General features: G+C 46.5%; 1 long non-coding RNA gene across 1 annotated transcript; it reads right to left on the bottom strand.

Moving 5' to 3' along the window:
* Nucleotides 1-3147: 3147 nt before the first annotated feature.
* Nucleotides 3148-3560, bottom strand: LOC115579200 (uncharacterized). Its single transcript, XR_003983628.1, has 3 exons — nucleotides 3402-3560; nucleotides 3244-3320; nucleotides 3148-3170 (listed from the first exon to the last, which is right to left on the bottom strand). It is a non-coding gene; the product is annotated as an uncharacterized LOC115579200 (long non-coding RNA).
* Nucleotides 3561-14827: the final 11267 nt, after the last annotated feature.

Genomic DNA, 14827 nt, shown 5'->3' on the forward strand with positions numbered 1-14827 from the left:
TGGACATGCTGGGAAACTGAGGACGAGAACACAATGATGTCGTCCAAGTACAAAAGAAGAGATTCACACTGCTGGTCTCCGAACATCCTCTGCATAAGGCGCTGAAATGTGCTCGGTGCATTGCACAGCCCAAACGGCATGCGATTCCACTCAAAGAGCCCAAATGGTGTGCAAAAGGCGGTTTTCTGCTTATCCGGTTCCGAGACTGGTACTTGATTGTAACCGCTCGCCAGATCGAGAGTGGAAAACCACTGGGCCCCAGACAGAGCGTCAAGACTCTCCTCAATGCGAGGTAAAGGAAAAGCATCCTTGCGTGTCTTTGCATTAAGCAGGCGGTAGTCGACGCACATACGTAGGCTGCCGTCCTTCTTGCGCACCAAGACGATCGGGGAAGCATAAGGACTACTGCTTTCTCTTATCACCTGAGCTTCAAGGAGCTGGTTGATGTGGGTCTTGACTGCCTCATACTCGGATGGTGGAATGCGTCGGTATCTCTGCCGAACCGGGACATCATCCAGCAGAGGAATGTCATGAGAAACCAGATTCGTACAACCAAGGTCACCTTCATGGGCAGAGAAGACCGAACTAAACCTCTGCAACAAGGACCGGACCTGCCTCTGTTCTGGCTCTGCCAATGCAGACAAGTCAACTGTTTCAACCTGACCCTGTTCTGAACCAGCAGCCACCACGGAGGAGACAGTAGCAGAGGACCTAACCTCCGTGACTCCTGGAGGAAGACTGACCACTTCAGCAGGACTCAGAGTGCCAAGGCAGGTTCGTGGGTAAAGGACGACTTCATTGGTTCCGACATTGACTACAGGGATGTAGGCTGTACCTCGTACCGCCTGAACAAAACAAGGGGAAGCCAGCAGCCCAGCTGGCAAGCCAGACGCTGGGGGCTCAAAAAGCAGGGACTGACCGGAGAACTGTTCAGGGCAAGTGCTAGCCACCACTTTCATGACACCACCAGGGACTCGCACCACTCGGGAGCCTCGAACCCTGGCAGCACCGGTGGGTGGAACATGGTACCGAGTAGTGACCTGATGACATTGCTGCAAGGCCTCGATGACGGGACCAGGAGACTGTGTGACTGCAGGCAGGTCAAAGAACGAAAGGCCATGTGCGCTGAAGAGTTCTCTGTAGCAGCGGCGAATGACATTCATCCCGAGAATCCCAGGAACAGACTGAGCTGTTCCTGTTGACGCTTCAACAGCTCTTTCAACTCACCAAGCTCGGAACCATGTGGAGAAACAGGAAGAGCCGGCCAAGAACTGCCCTGCACCCCATACTGCAGGCCATACATGGACGGAAGGGAGTGACTGCGTTCCCTTGCACCTCCCGGGAACCCCTCCCTCTCCCACCGCATACCTTCCCCACGTACCTCCAACAATGTAGCAGTGGGTTGACGGCAAACAAACTGTTTCAGCTCCCGGCGAAGAGCGCTGTCCAGGACATGTTCCACGAACTGATCGCGAAGCAGGACCTCTGAATTTAGCAACCCATCAGGTGCACATTGCTTCACCTTCTCCATGAGAGCCATCAGGGCCAAAGAAAACTCCAACAATGTTTCTCCCTCCTGCTGCTTCCTGGAAAAGAAGGCCTGTTGCAAGGTTACGTATGATCTGGCACAACCATACAATTCTTTCAAGATGGCTAGGACGCTAGCAGGGTTGCTTCTCTCAGCACTAGCGCGATACTTAATTTCTTCCCTAGCCTCACCCTCGAGGTGGTCGAATATGAAGAAAACCTGGTCGACCATGGACAAGTGGCGGGCACGCATGCACGCCTGGATCTCTTCCACCCACTCAGTTATGCCAGCGCCAGTCTTACCGTTAAACAGGGGGCATCTACGGTCTCTAGGGATCACTACCAGCCGCTCTGTGACAGCAGCTGCAGCGCCTGCCGGTGGGGCATGGACAGCTGGACCAGGGGAGGCCAACGAAGCCCCACCAGAGCCCCCCGGGGAAGCAGCACCCTCCCGACAAAGCCGCTCGTTGTCCGCCCTAAGCTGCAAAACCAACTCCCTTAGCTCCTGCACCTCCTCTTCCATGTTGTCTAATAAGAGAACTGCACAGTGTGGGAAAAAGAAAAAAAAACTACTGGATTAGATGCTGCTGTTTTTGGCTCCACCTACAAAACAATAATACTGATGAAAAGAGGAAAAGAATAAATCTAAATAACAAAAAAAACAAAACACGTCCCTGCCCCTTTAAATGTGGTGATCCTGCAGACAACGCCAAGTTTGTGGCGAGGTGGAAGCTAGGGGTGAGTGTTGCCGAACAACGCCACCTGGGGAATTTCGCCACAGGAAGTAGTTACTGTTTTGCTAGGAGACTATAAGATCACACAGGTTCGTAAATCACCACTGGGCAGGAGACAGTGTTCAAAATATAGAAATACTTTTATTGTACAATGGGTTTTTTTTTTTAGTTTCAAAATTTACCAAGCCATCTCACATTAATCACTGGGCCAAAAAAAAGGGGATGGACAGAGCTGGGCTTGCCACGGCGGCCTGAAACCAAAGAGGAGGGAGAAACAAACCAAAATAATAATATCACCCGTGACACTGCACACCCACGCAACTGAGAAGTGAAGAACCCGCCACCAGGGATTAGGTCGCCGCTCTGAGCTCCAGCACCTGTCCACAAGGAGAGAGGGAGAATTAAAATGGCCTCACAGTCTGGCTGGTATCTCTCACACACACACACACACACCAACAATAAAGTATTATAAAAAAAGTAACCCAAAATAACCAATTAAATCTTCAAATACAATTAAACAAAAACGATGACAAATAATACAAAGAAACTCAAATTTACACTTAACAATAAACAAATTAATAAATCAAGCTTTTCCTCAAATCAATAAACCCATGCAGCAGCCCCCAGAGAGCCCAGCATTAGGGCTCTGATGACAGCTCTGTGAGGGGGATGCTGGACCCAAACTCAATTCAGAAAACCCAAAAAAAAGAAAACAACAAAATTTTTTTTTTTAAATGACACCAAAACAGCTGCCTAAAATCAGCAGCAGCCAAACAAATGGAGCCACACAAAACAGCACCGTCGTCCAGGGAGCCGTGACGATGAATGAATGTTTAAATGGACCTCACCGGCGCAGCGTCACAGCAGGCCAGGTAGCAGAATTATTGCACGGCTTCTGCCTGATCCAAACTGTGGCACAGAATGTTAACAATTAGCCGGGGGTCGAGCAGCGGTTAGAAGGGAAAGAGTAGGGCGGACTTACCACGAGGACGCACAACCACACCCAGGAGGGCTTCCAGCGGAGCAACGCAGCCCCCACGGCGACAGCAGCCTGCCACACTACAGCAACAAAAAGGAGAACCGTGTCACCGATGCGCCCTGCGGCACACTAAGTGGGAAGGAGGACAGCGGTGCGCATACCTGTTGTGCAACGAGAGGAAACGTGCGCCAAGATGATCCGCCACGCCAAACCGGGCTCCACCACACTCCGACACGCCACAAAGGCTCAAACACCTGCACCAGCTCTGCCACGCCGGGCCACAGCCACCACGGAGGATGAGCAGAACCGGAAAGGAGAAAGGGATCGTAGGTGTGACCAGGCCAGTATAAATAAAGCGCGCAGCGCCGCCCATCAATCAGTGCGTCAATCCACACCTAATGTGGATGGAGTGAGGAGGAGGGGGGGGCATGTTGGAAAAGATGAGACCGTCCTGCCACACAATGTTGAATGAATCTCATCACATTTTCATTATTAGTCTATATTAGTCTTATGTATGGCACACATCAAGCATCTGTTTTTTTTTTTTTTTATCAAAATGTAACATCCAATGGTCACATATACTTCTCTTCTCTCTTCAGATGCACTTATAAATATTTCACCACCAGCCCAGTGACACAGTATCAGGTGCTCCTGTCCTCTTCTCCCCTCTCCCCCTCTCGCCCCCCTCCCATCCAAAAGTACCCATCTGCAGTTAAGATGGCCGACAAAGACGCCGCCATATATCCAATCCATACCGGAAGTCCCAACCGGAAGTTGGTTAATCACCAAAATAAAACCAAAATAAAAGCCGCCATTTATCCAATCCATACCGGAAGTCCCAACTGGAAGTTGGTCAATCACCAAAATAAAACCAAAATAAAAGCCGCCATTTATCCAATCCATACCGGAAGTCTCAAGCGGAAGTTGGTTAATCACCAAAATAAAAGCTTAAAAAACATGTACGTTTACACCATAGACTGTATGGTTAACACATAACATAATTCTATGCATTTTGTGCATTAACATGTTTATCGTAACGGTAAAATTGATTAGTTAATTGTCTCGCCACGACTTTACTCAGAAGTTAGTTAGAAGCCTATAATAATCACTAAGTTATAATGTTAACATTTCATGGATTTAGCTTCAATATCAACGTTATGAATAAAAATGTGAATATTATGTTTGTGTGGTGGTGGTAGGGGGCACACACACACACAAACAATAGTACTGAAGAATAACTAAGATTAAATAAACTGAATTCTCAAATTAAATAGAGAATTGATAAAACGGTCACAACAAATGTCATACTTACTATCAAATTAGTACATTGTAAATGTTAATTTATGTTACTGTTTCATTGATTTACAATTAATATTGATCGTAAATATTAATATTACGGTTATTAAACACAAATACAATGTTTGTGCGTGTGTGAGTATATATGTGTATGTGGATGGCTGCTCACACATATCATTTACGCTAGAACTGAAAAATAAGGCCAACACTGTAATTTAATAGTTACACATAAAAATGAACACATCTCCAGACCCAGGAACTCCCCGTTCTGTTGCATCACACTTGTCTGTGGCCACTGTGTTGCTCATGATGCCCCCCTCATCCTTGAAGATCCCTGGTGGGTGAGGAAACGACGCTGGACTGATGTCTTTTAGCTTAGTTTCTTTATCATGCTTTTGAGCAAACAATGTGTGGGTAGTCTGTACTGTGCTTGATGAAAGCATCCTCTGGTGAGCAGGCTCGGCCATATACAGGAAAGACGGAGAGAGCATGCCAGCTTCCTGCAAACAAGATCCTGTATAATATATGGGCAATACAGTCCTTGCACTGTATCACCACCAATGATTTACAGCAGGGGTACCCAAACTTTTTTTGGTAGGGGCAACATCAACTTTCCTTTCTGTGGTGGGGGTGTCAGTCTATAACAGGAAATGATATGGGCCAACTACTACTGTTCAGCTATTAAACACCAAGTCCTTACCACCATTACCCATTAATTTCAATGTCCCAATTCAAAATGTTGCACCATAACTGCATATGAAAAACAATACAAAGGGATCTGCCATGTTAAATGAATTTTATTTAACATTTAATTTATTTTCATTAATTGTATATATTAGGAATTGAGGAAAACATCAACACTTATAGAGAAAATATAACACTTATAACATTGAATGAAAAAATGCAATACTGCTGTTACTTTCAGATTCAGATTCAGATTCAGAATACTTTATTGATCCCCGGGGGGAAATTGTTTTTGTTCCAATGCTCCATGTAAAGAAGAAATAGAAATACAGCATGAATGGAAACAAGCAATAAGATGAAGATGTAAATAACATAAAATATTGAAGTAGACATTAAATAAAATAAAATATCAAAGTAGACAATAAAATACAAATAAATAATAAAATAGTAGCCTATAGTATACAAACTGAAATATATATAATATACAATGAAGTGGTTGTAACATTATAAGTTAAATGTGAATGAATAGTTATCTTGTTTGTTTTGTTTTATAAATAGCCAAATGAGTCTGATCATCAGAGGGAGGAGTTGTACAGTTTGATGGCCACAGGTAAGAATGACTTCCTGTGGCGCTCAGTGGTGCATTTAGGAGCAATCAGTCTCTGGCTGAAGGTGCTCCTCTGTTCGACCAGAGCGTTGTGGAGAGGGTGAGAGACATGCTGAAGTATCGCCCGCACCTTCGACAGCATCCTCCTGTCTGATACTGCTGCCAAAGAGTCCAGCTCCACCCCCACAACGTCACTAGCCTTTCTGATCAGTTTATTGAGTCTGTTAGCATCGGCTACTCTCAGTCTGCTGCCCCAGCACACTACAGCAAACAGAATAGCACTGGCCACCACAGACTCATAAAACATCCTCAGCATCGTCCGGCAGATGTTAAAAGAGCAGAGCCTTCTCAGAAAATAGAGGCGGCTCTGTCCCTTCTTGTAGAGGACTTCAGTGTTCTTAATCCAGTCCAGTTTATTGTCAATAAACACCCCCAGATATTTGTAGTGTTCAACAATGACTACAATTACATGACTTTTCCTAAAAGTGTCTGTATTTTAACTTTGAATAGTTTTTATATAGATTACACAAAATATGATATGTTCACCTGTTTCGGCCATAAGCGGTCAAACTGACCGCACATCACTTCGCGGGGTTACATTGTTCCATTTTTCGCGCGGTTTGCTGCTTTCATTGTCTCTCTTGTCTCTTACTGTGTTAGCGGTCTCCAGCTGTGCCTCTTTGTGAATTTACTTGTGAGTTAATAATTATATAGTTGTATTAAATAGCTTGTTTGGCACCATGGCCAAACAAAAACGGGAGTTCCTCCCTCCATGAAACAGCGAGCGGAACTGTTCACAACACGAAGGTGCTGAAATGATGCGATTCTGACTATGCACCAGCCAAGGAAGAATGTCTGCATCCTGAGCACCTGCACACAGGTGTGGGCACCTTCAGTGGGGCGAAGGCAACACCAGAGTCTGTGATGTACTACAACAACACCAAGTACGGCGTGGACGTCCCGGACCAGATGGCGAGGCCGTACTCCGTCAAAGGAGGAAAGATAGCCAGTGGCGGTCTTCTATAACATCCTCGACCTGGCTGGGATCAATGCCTGCATCTCATTCAAGGAGCACCAGCAGCAGGAGAGCCCGGAGGAAAGTCCTGCAGCAGCTGACAGAGGAGCTGAGGGCAGAATACATGGAGGGGAAAGGGGCCGCGGCAGTCGGCACAAGGTGGGCAGCAGCGGAACCAACCACCACAGCAGCAGCAGACACAGAACTGGAGGCAGTGCTGGTCCAAAAGAGCTGCAAACAGAACCAAACATTGGCCACTTGAAATGCCACAAGCCCGTGTTTGGTGACTGTGTGAGGAGAGCGGAGGTAATCTGAGTAGACTGTGACCAGTGATCACAACAGCTCTTCTTTTGTTTGAGATCAGCTTGTTTCCAGCTTTTTCGATTATTATATGTTTTTAACTTATATATTATTATAAAACCATTTATAATCAAATAAGTTACTTTTAATTGTTCTAACTTTTCCCTATTAAATTCTTGTGTAAATATGCAAAATCACGGTTTACTATGTTATTAATAAATGTATAATTAAACTTGTTAAAATGTACATTTTGGTGTAATTTCGTTACACCAAAATGTTTTCGGGCACAAGAACCTAAGAGTTTTAGCCTGCTCCAGACTGAGTCAGTTCAATAGAAAAATAAAGTGCAGGTGTAAAAGTCACCTGGAGTGCTAAATTGTCCACAAATTGTCTTGCAATGCAATGTCAATGCAATAAACACATGTATTATATGATAAATGAAGGGATGAAAAAAAAAATAAGTGAAAAAAAGACCAGTGTCCAAGTTATGAGGAGTTTTACAACTTTTGATAACTATTGTAATATATACATGGAGAAAGTGCATTGCAGCAATTAAGCGCACATGCTTACCTCTTTATTTGGTGAGCGTCTTAATAAATGTCTTAGCTTCGCCAGGTGATGTGAAGTCACTGCACACCATTATAGGTGATGCGCAACCGCACCGGGTAGAGAATACCAAACCTGACTCCCTGGATGTCGTGCAGCAGGCGGTGAACCTCACTGAACATGGCACGAGCCCGTGCCGACTTGGGGGGTATGGTCAGGAAACACAGAGTTGGTCATGTCCCTTACTTGTAGTTGTATCTATCTCGCCTTCCTGAGAATCTCTGTACAGTCGGCATAGTAGTGAAGCTTTGCCACTATGGTGCGGGGGCGGTCACCTGGTCTGGGCCTGGGGAACAGAGCCCGAAGAGCTCTATCCACCTTAACTTACGCCATGTTTTGCTGAGCTGGAATTCGCCTTCTCTAATTTTTTATTGGAGCTTTTCCTTGTCTCAATTATGACTTTCTTTGAGCAGTGCAATAATCAATGCAGCTTGCATTTCAACACATTGTGGTAGAAAAGTAAACTGAAATAACATAACAGTGCTAAATGAAATCATGGCGGTGTACCATGGAAGTCCAACCGAAGACACCTCCCGAAGGAGGGGGAGGGCCCTTTAACTCCTCCTTCACCCCAACAAAGTTTCTAACAAAAAGTGTCTGTCTTCCTCCCTTTTCCCTGAAAGCATGCTGTAGTTGTTTCATCCCTTGCCGTTCAGCTTCTCTCAGCTCCAAGCACTGCTGCTCTCTGCCCTCTGCCCTCTGTTCTCCTTTGTTCTCCTCCCCTCTCCCTTAATCAGGTGGCCTAAACACCTACACCTGTCAGAGGAGTGAGGCCTGCTTGGAAGCGTAGTGTGTGCTGCGGCCATTTTGTTAAGCTGCAGCCAAGCCTGAAGGGGAATATAGCAGCCCTCTACCACCTCTGGACCAAACTGCACCTCATCTCTGAAGTGAACAGTGCCTCCCGATCATGCCATTTCTTTTATAGGTTTACATGATATATTTGCTCACCTTCACTCTTCCCCAGTTGCCATACTTTGTAATTGACATCCCCATCCTTTGCAATCACTTCAAAGGGCCCCCGCCACGTGGCTAAGACCTTACATTCCACTGTGGGGACCAGCACTAGGGCGCTGTCCCCAGGTTTGAACTCTCTGGGTTGGGCGCTTCGGTTATATGCGGTACTCTGTTCTCTCTGTGCCTTTTCCATGTGCTCCTTCACAATGGGATACACAGCAGTCATCTGGTCTCGCATCCCCAGCACATGTTCAATCAGGGTACGGTGAGGACAGGGTTGCTCCTCCCAAGCTTCCTTGGCTAAGTCTAGCAGACCCCTAGGTTTCTGGGAATACAACAAGTCAAATGGGGGGAAGCCAGTAGAAGATTGTGGAACTTCTCTTACTGCAAACAACAGGTAGGGGAGGAGCTGGTCCCAATTTCTTCCATCCTTGTCAATAGCCTTTCTCAGCATAGCCTTGAGAGTCTTGTTGAATCTCTCCACCAGTCCATCTCTTTGCAGGTGATACACTGAGGTCCTCACCTGTTTCACTTGCAAAAGATCACATAGCTCCCTGGTTACCCTGGACATAAACGGGGTCCCTTGGTCTGTCAGAATCTCTTTGGGGATCCCGACTCGGCTAATGAAAAGGAACAATTCTTTTGCTATTTGTTTAGCATTAGCTTTTCTTAAGGGGATGGCTTCTGGATACCAAGTGGCGTAGTCGACTAAGACCAAAATGTACTGGTGTCCCTGAGCACTCTTTGGTAGAGGTCCCACAATATCCATCCCTATCCTCTCAAAGGGGGTTTCTATGCTAGGCAGAGGGACCAGGGGATTCCTATAGGTCTGTGTTGGGGCCTTGACCTGGCACTCTTTGCAACTACGGTAGTAATTCTCTACTTCCTTGTGAACTCCTGGCCAAAAGAACCTCTGTAAGACTTTCTTCTTGGTTTTCTCTACCCCTAAGTGGGCTCCCAGTAAATGGGTGTGGGCTAACTGTAGAACTGTGGGGCGATGAGGTTGGGGAACAAGGAGCTGCTCAGTGACCCTATCATTCCATTGTGCTACCTGATACAGGAGCCCGTGATTCACTGCAAAGTGTGGGCAGCAAAGGGCTAAACGAGGTCCCACCAAAGTGCCCTCTATGACCTGAACATTTCTCAGCGCATTCACGAGGGTGGGATCCTGGAACTGAGCGGATCCATACTGACCTTTAAGTGTTGGAGCTGGTCCCCCGATTCTTCCGGGGCCAATTCCTCGTCACTAACGTCCCCGGCCAAGACTTGGGCTGACCCTGTTGGGGAAGAGCCTGGCTTGTTAGGTCTGTCCCTGAGGTTACTCAGCACACAGTGTGGGGACTTACGTTTTCTGGGTTCCCGCTGGAGCCTCTGTTGTGCCTCAAGGCCGGGCAGTCCCGTCCAATCAGTATAGGGACTGGGAGGGTCTTGATCACTCCCACTTCAACGTTAAAGGAGCCTTTAGTGGTTATAAGCTTCACCACTGTGGTGGGGTACTCATGGGTGTCCCCATGGACACAAACAATGGGGATCAGGCCGCCTTGAGCAGGGGAAGCGGCCTCCAACACAGACTCATGGACCAGGGTCCTGGCACTTCCGGAATCCAGTAGAACTTCCATGTCTCGTTGATTCACAGTTACGGGAAAGGTCAGTTGGCAGTCTATCCATTCTCCCAGAAGGGCAGCAAAGAGGGTGTGGGGGCCGCTGACTGACTCTGCTGTGGGCATGGGTTCATCAGGCTTCCCACACTGCCAGGAGATGAGGCCTAATTCCCCACAATGGAAGCACGGGTGAGCTTCTGTGTTTCGATATTGTTTTGGGGCAGGTTGGAAACACACTCTAGATGGGGGGCTAGAGAGGGGGCTGGAAGGTTTGGGCCCTTTTGGGCAGGGCCCACTTTGCTTAATTGGGACCGCCGCTAGAGGCTCTTTGCGGGTGGGGCGGAGCCTGTCGGAGGAAGCCTGGTACTGCTCCACTGCTTCTACTAGACTAGATGTGGTTATTTTCTGGCTGATTATCTTTTTGGCCTCATATGGCAGTGCTCTTAAATAACGGTCTGTAACCAGGGTCTCCACTATAGCCGTAGAGTTGTGCTTTTCAGGTTCTAGCCACTTTTTGGTCACTCGAATCAATTCATTGCATCTGGGACCGGGGCGTTAACCCATTTTGGAAAGGCCAGTTATGGTAGCGTCGAGCCATGCTAAATTTAGTAAGACCACTGCGGCTCAGAATTTCCTCCTTTAATGTGTCATAGTCTTGTGCACACTAGCCTCTAAGTCTCGAAATGCTTTAAGTGCCTCACCTGATGCAGAAGTCCAACGCATTCTCCACCATCTGTGAGGTCATGAGAGGTAATCCAGATAGTGAAGGCTGGAGCAGTGCAAAAACTGAAGAAAAAAAAACCAAACCAAAACCAGAAGAATCAATGCAGACGGTTTATCCTTTCACACAAAAATCCCATACGAGTCCAACTGAAAACACCTCCCGAAGGCGGGGGAGGGCCCTTTAACTCCTCCTTCACCCCAACAAAGTCTCTAACAAAAAGTGTCCGTCTTCCTCCCTTCTCCCTGGAAGCACTTTCCTTGTCGCTGTAGTTGTTTCATCCCTTGCCCTTCAGCTCCTTTCAGCTCCAAGCACCGCTGCTCTCTGCCATCTGTTCTCCTTTGTTCTCCTCCCCTCTCCCTTAATCAGGTGGCCTAAACACCTACACCTGTCAAAGGAGTGAGGCCTGCTTGGAAGCGTAGTGTGTGCTGCGGCCATTTTGTTAGGCTGCAGCCAAGCCTGAAGGGGAATATAGCAGCCCTCTACCACCTGCCCCCTGGTGATGCCACATGTCATTAAAGAAAAAGCTGTTCTTAGTCAATGATAAAAATAAGACTTCAAACATAAAATCCTCCTGTTATGGGTAATAAGAAACATCCCTGAGACAGAAAAAAAACAACAACTTTATGCTGCACAATGCTACCCTACTTTATGCCGCTTGCATTTCAACACATTGTGGTAGAAAAGTAAACAGAAATAACATAACAGTGCTAAATTTAATCATGGCAGTGTACCATGTAAGTGCAACATGGTAAAGGTGCTTAATTTCTAGTTAATAAGTGGTGGATGCTCATGGAATATGCAAGTTCTTGTGTAAGAACAGTAGCTGTTCAACATGCTCTGGTGTGAGTGTGCTCCATTGGGCAGTCACAATATCCCCTGCAGTAGAGAAGACTCTTTCTGCAGAGACACCGGTGGCCGGAATACAGAAGTATCGCTTGCCCAACTTGGAAAGCAGGGGATACATCAGCTAACTTTTTCTCCACCAGCTGAGAGGGTCTTTAGAGAGAGGAATTGGTGGAGCACCATAGAACTTGCTAACCTCCTCCTCAGCTTTAGCATAGGCAGAGATGGGTTGCTGAGCTGTGGCACCAGCAAAGGCATTCCCCAGGAGATTCTCCAACAAAGAGGATGGAGTTCTTCGCTTAGGAGGAGAGGGGCATTGCAAAGAGGATGGTGCGTCTCTCTTGGGAGGGGAGGAGCTTTGGTTCTACTCCTCTTTGGAGTGGGTGTCCTCTGTGTTGTGTTGGCTTTCATCTCCTTCCACTCTCACCTGTTGTTGTAGGTAAAAACAATAAGAACAGATCACCATGGTAGCCCTTATTTTACATTGCTATATAATGTCAATATCTCAAATCCTAACCACATAAGATTAAAAAAATAAAATAAAACAAATCAAACCATAAATTAGGCTACCTATCTGTTCAATATTGTGTTGTATTATGCATTAATTGTGTGTTCTGCTGTCACATGTATCAATTCAACAAGGCAGTCAGTGAACTTAAAATCTTACAATAATGTTAAATAAAATTTACCTCAAGTGATGCCATTTCAGCAAAAACTCTTCCAATTGTCTCCACTATATCCTCCTCAGAAAGGACAGGCAGTCCCTTGAATCTCAGGTCTAGAGCAGAAGCTGAACGAAGTGTTCCTTTCTCTATGTTAGAGGTGCCCCTTTTGCTGAGGTCCTCATTGATGGCCTTCTTTATCTTGTGGATAACTGATGACTCTGCAATGTTGTCCGTCATTTCCTGGCAGAGTTTAGCTTGCAGTGGGGAAATCAAACACACAGTGGGGCTACTCTCCTCTGATATAAGTGTAGTAGCATCTTTCATTGGCTTGAGGGCCTTAACTAAATCCTCTGTATTGGAGACATCTGTCTCATTGAGAGTACATATATCAGATTCTCCTTTCCTTGCCTGGGGAGAGAGTAAAGTGGCGCAGGTAGCAGGCTGCTGATCCAAAAAATGATCCAACGTCTAATGCGCATTGTGCCACCTGGTGCTGACGTCTGTTATGAGTTTGTGGCAAGGCAGACCCAGCAGCCTCTGCTTTTCTTCTCGCTGGTATGCACCAACGGTGCTCCGGTGGAAAAATGAAACAATTCGTCTAATCCTAGCCAGGAGCCTGGACACAGAAGGCAACTTGAGTGCTCACTGACAAGCCAGATTTAAGGTGTTGGCATAACATCTCACATGCACAAGTCCTCGAAGTTGGGCAGCAACGACCATATTAGCAGCATTCTCTGTGACTAAAGCGAAGTCTTTGTCATTCAGATGCCAGTCATCTGCTACCCTCTTCAACAAGTCAGCCACATTTGCGCCCGTGTGACTCTCGTACATTGCTCTTGTTTGGAGCACAAGTGACACAAGCTGCCACTCATCGTTGATGAAATGCACTGTTACGGTAACGTAGGACACAGTGTATAGCTACCCTACCCGCTTCCATCAGAGTGTCCAAAACATTTGATTTGGTTTCACTGTTCAACGTTGGTATTGCTGTGTCGGTGAAGTATTGCCAAGAAGGTATTTTGTACCTCAGCTCAAGCGTATGTACTATCCCCCGAAAACCCTCAATCTCCACAACTGAGTATGGCCTTAAATCCATTGCAATAAATCTTGCAATGGATTTATTAATCCATTTTGCCCTCTCCGAGTTCAGTGGCGGCTGTAACACTGCCTGTTCAACTGTCCTTCAATTGGCTGCCATCAGGAACAGGTCCCTTTTTTCTCCCAACTCTGGGTGGTATCGCAAAATGTGGCTTCGCAGATTCATTGTGATTCCGAGGTATTTGATTTGACTTCCACAGACCTTACAAACGGTGTAAGTCTTGTCCATCTTGCCCTCAACCTCATAGTCCCCAAAAATCTGAATGTTAACTTATCTGAATCCAGACAGAATTGCTGTAGAGAGAATTGAGATGCATCGAAGAATCAATTTTCTTCCCCACCCCTACAAACAACAGTAAGGTAGTAACTGTAACTGTCTTTGGCAACTTATATGAGGAAAAAAATACCGCAGCTGTACCTGGAGAAGCGTCCGTCCTCCTGTCCGTCCTACTGACTTTTCCTCACATTGCCCGAAAAACAGGGTCTGTCACTGGCAAAAACTTTAACTCACAAGGTGTTTGTGTTGAAAAAAAATCACTGTGATGGTCAGCCCTCCCGACCGAGACTTCAGTTAACCTTCCCCCAGAAAACAGCCCCCTTCCCTGCGAGTGACAGTGTCAGACAGCATCCAGTTTACTGATGGCAATTATTTATGTAATAAGGTTATGAAAAACGTAACTTACATTTTCCAGGACTATTGGTGGGTCAGGATCTCAATCACAACACATTATAACAGCATCCATACAGTTATTAACAGTCAGTGGATACATGTTTAGATTGACAGGAGGACACCTAGGGAAACACCTTGAAAAAAAACACACAGACGTCATCATCATGACGTGTACCATCACGCCTCTTTAAGCTCTGCAGTGCCGGCTTTCTGTGTGCATTACACAGGAGTTGTTTTGTGCCGGCGCTGCTTGGCTCTGTGTGAACAACCAATGCGGAGAATTGGCGAACAGCTGCTGCGGCGATAATGTGGCAACTCCGTGAAAAGGGCTACTGTCGCTGTCATGCTGAGGCATTGCTGAAACTCTGTATTGCTGCCCTACCAATGTTTTCCAGCAAAGTCGCTGGACATGCTGGCAGGCAGCATGAGAGCAGGTGAGGACATGTGACTAACAGTGCAGCGCAATCAGTTAATCTGACTGCCCGAAGAAGACCGCGGATAGTGCTAGATCATGTCAGTGAGCT

The sequence above is a fragment of the Sparus aurata genome, chromosome 3 (genome assembly GCF_900880675.1).
Source record: "Sparus aurata chromosome 3, fSpaAur1.1, whole genome shotgun sequence".
Taxonomy (NCBI): Eukaryota; Metazoa; Chordata; class Actinopteri; order Spariformes; family Sparidae; genus Sparus; species Sparus aurata.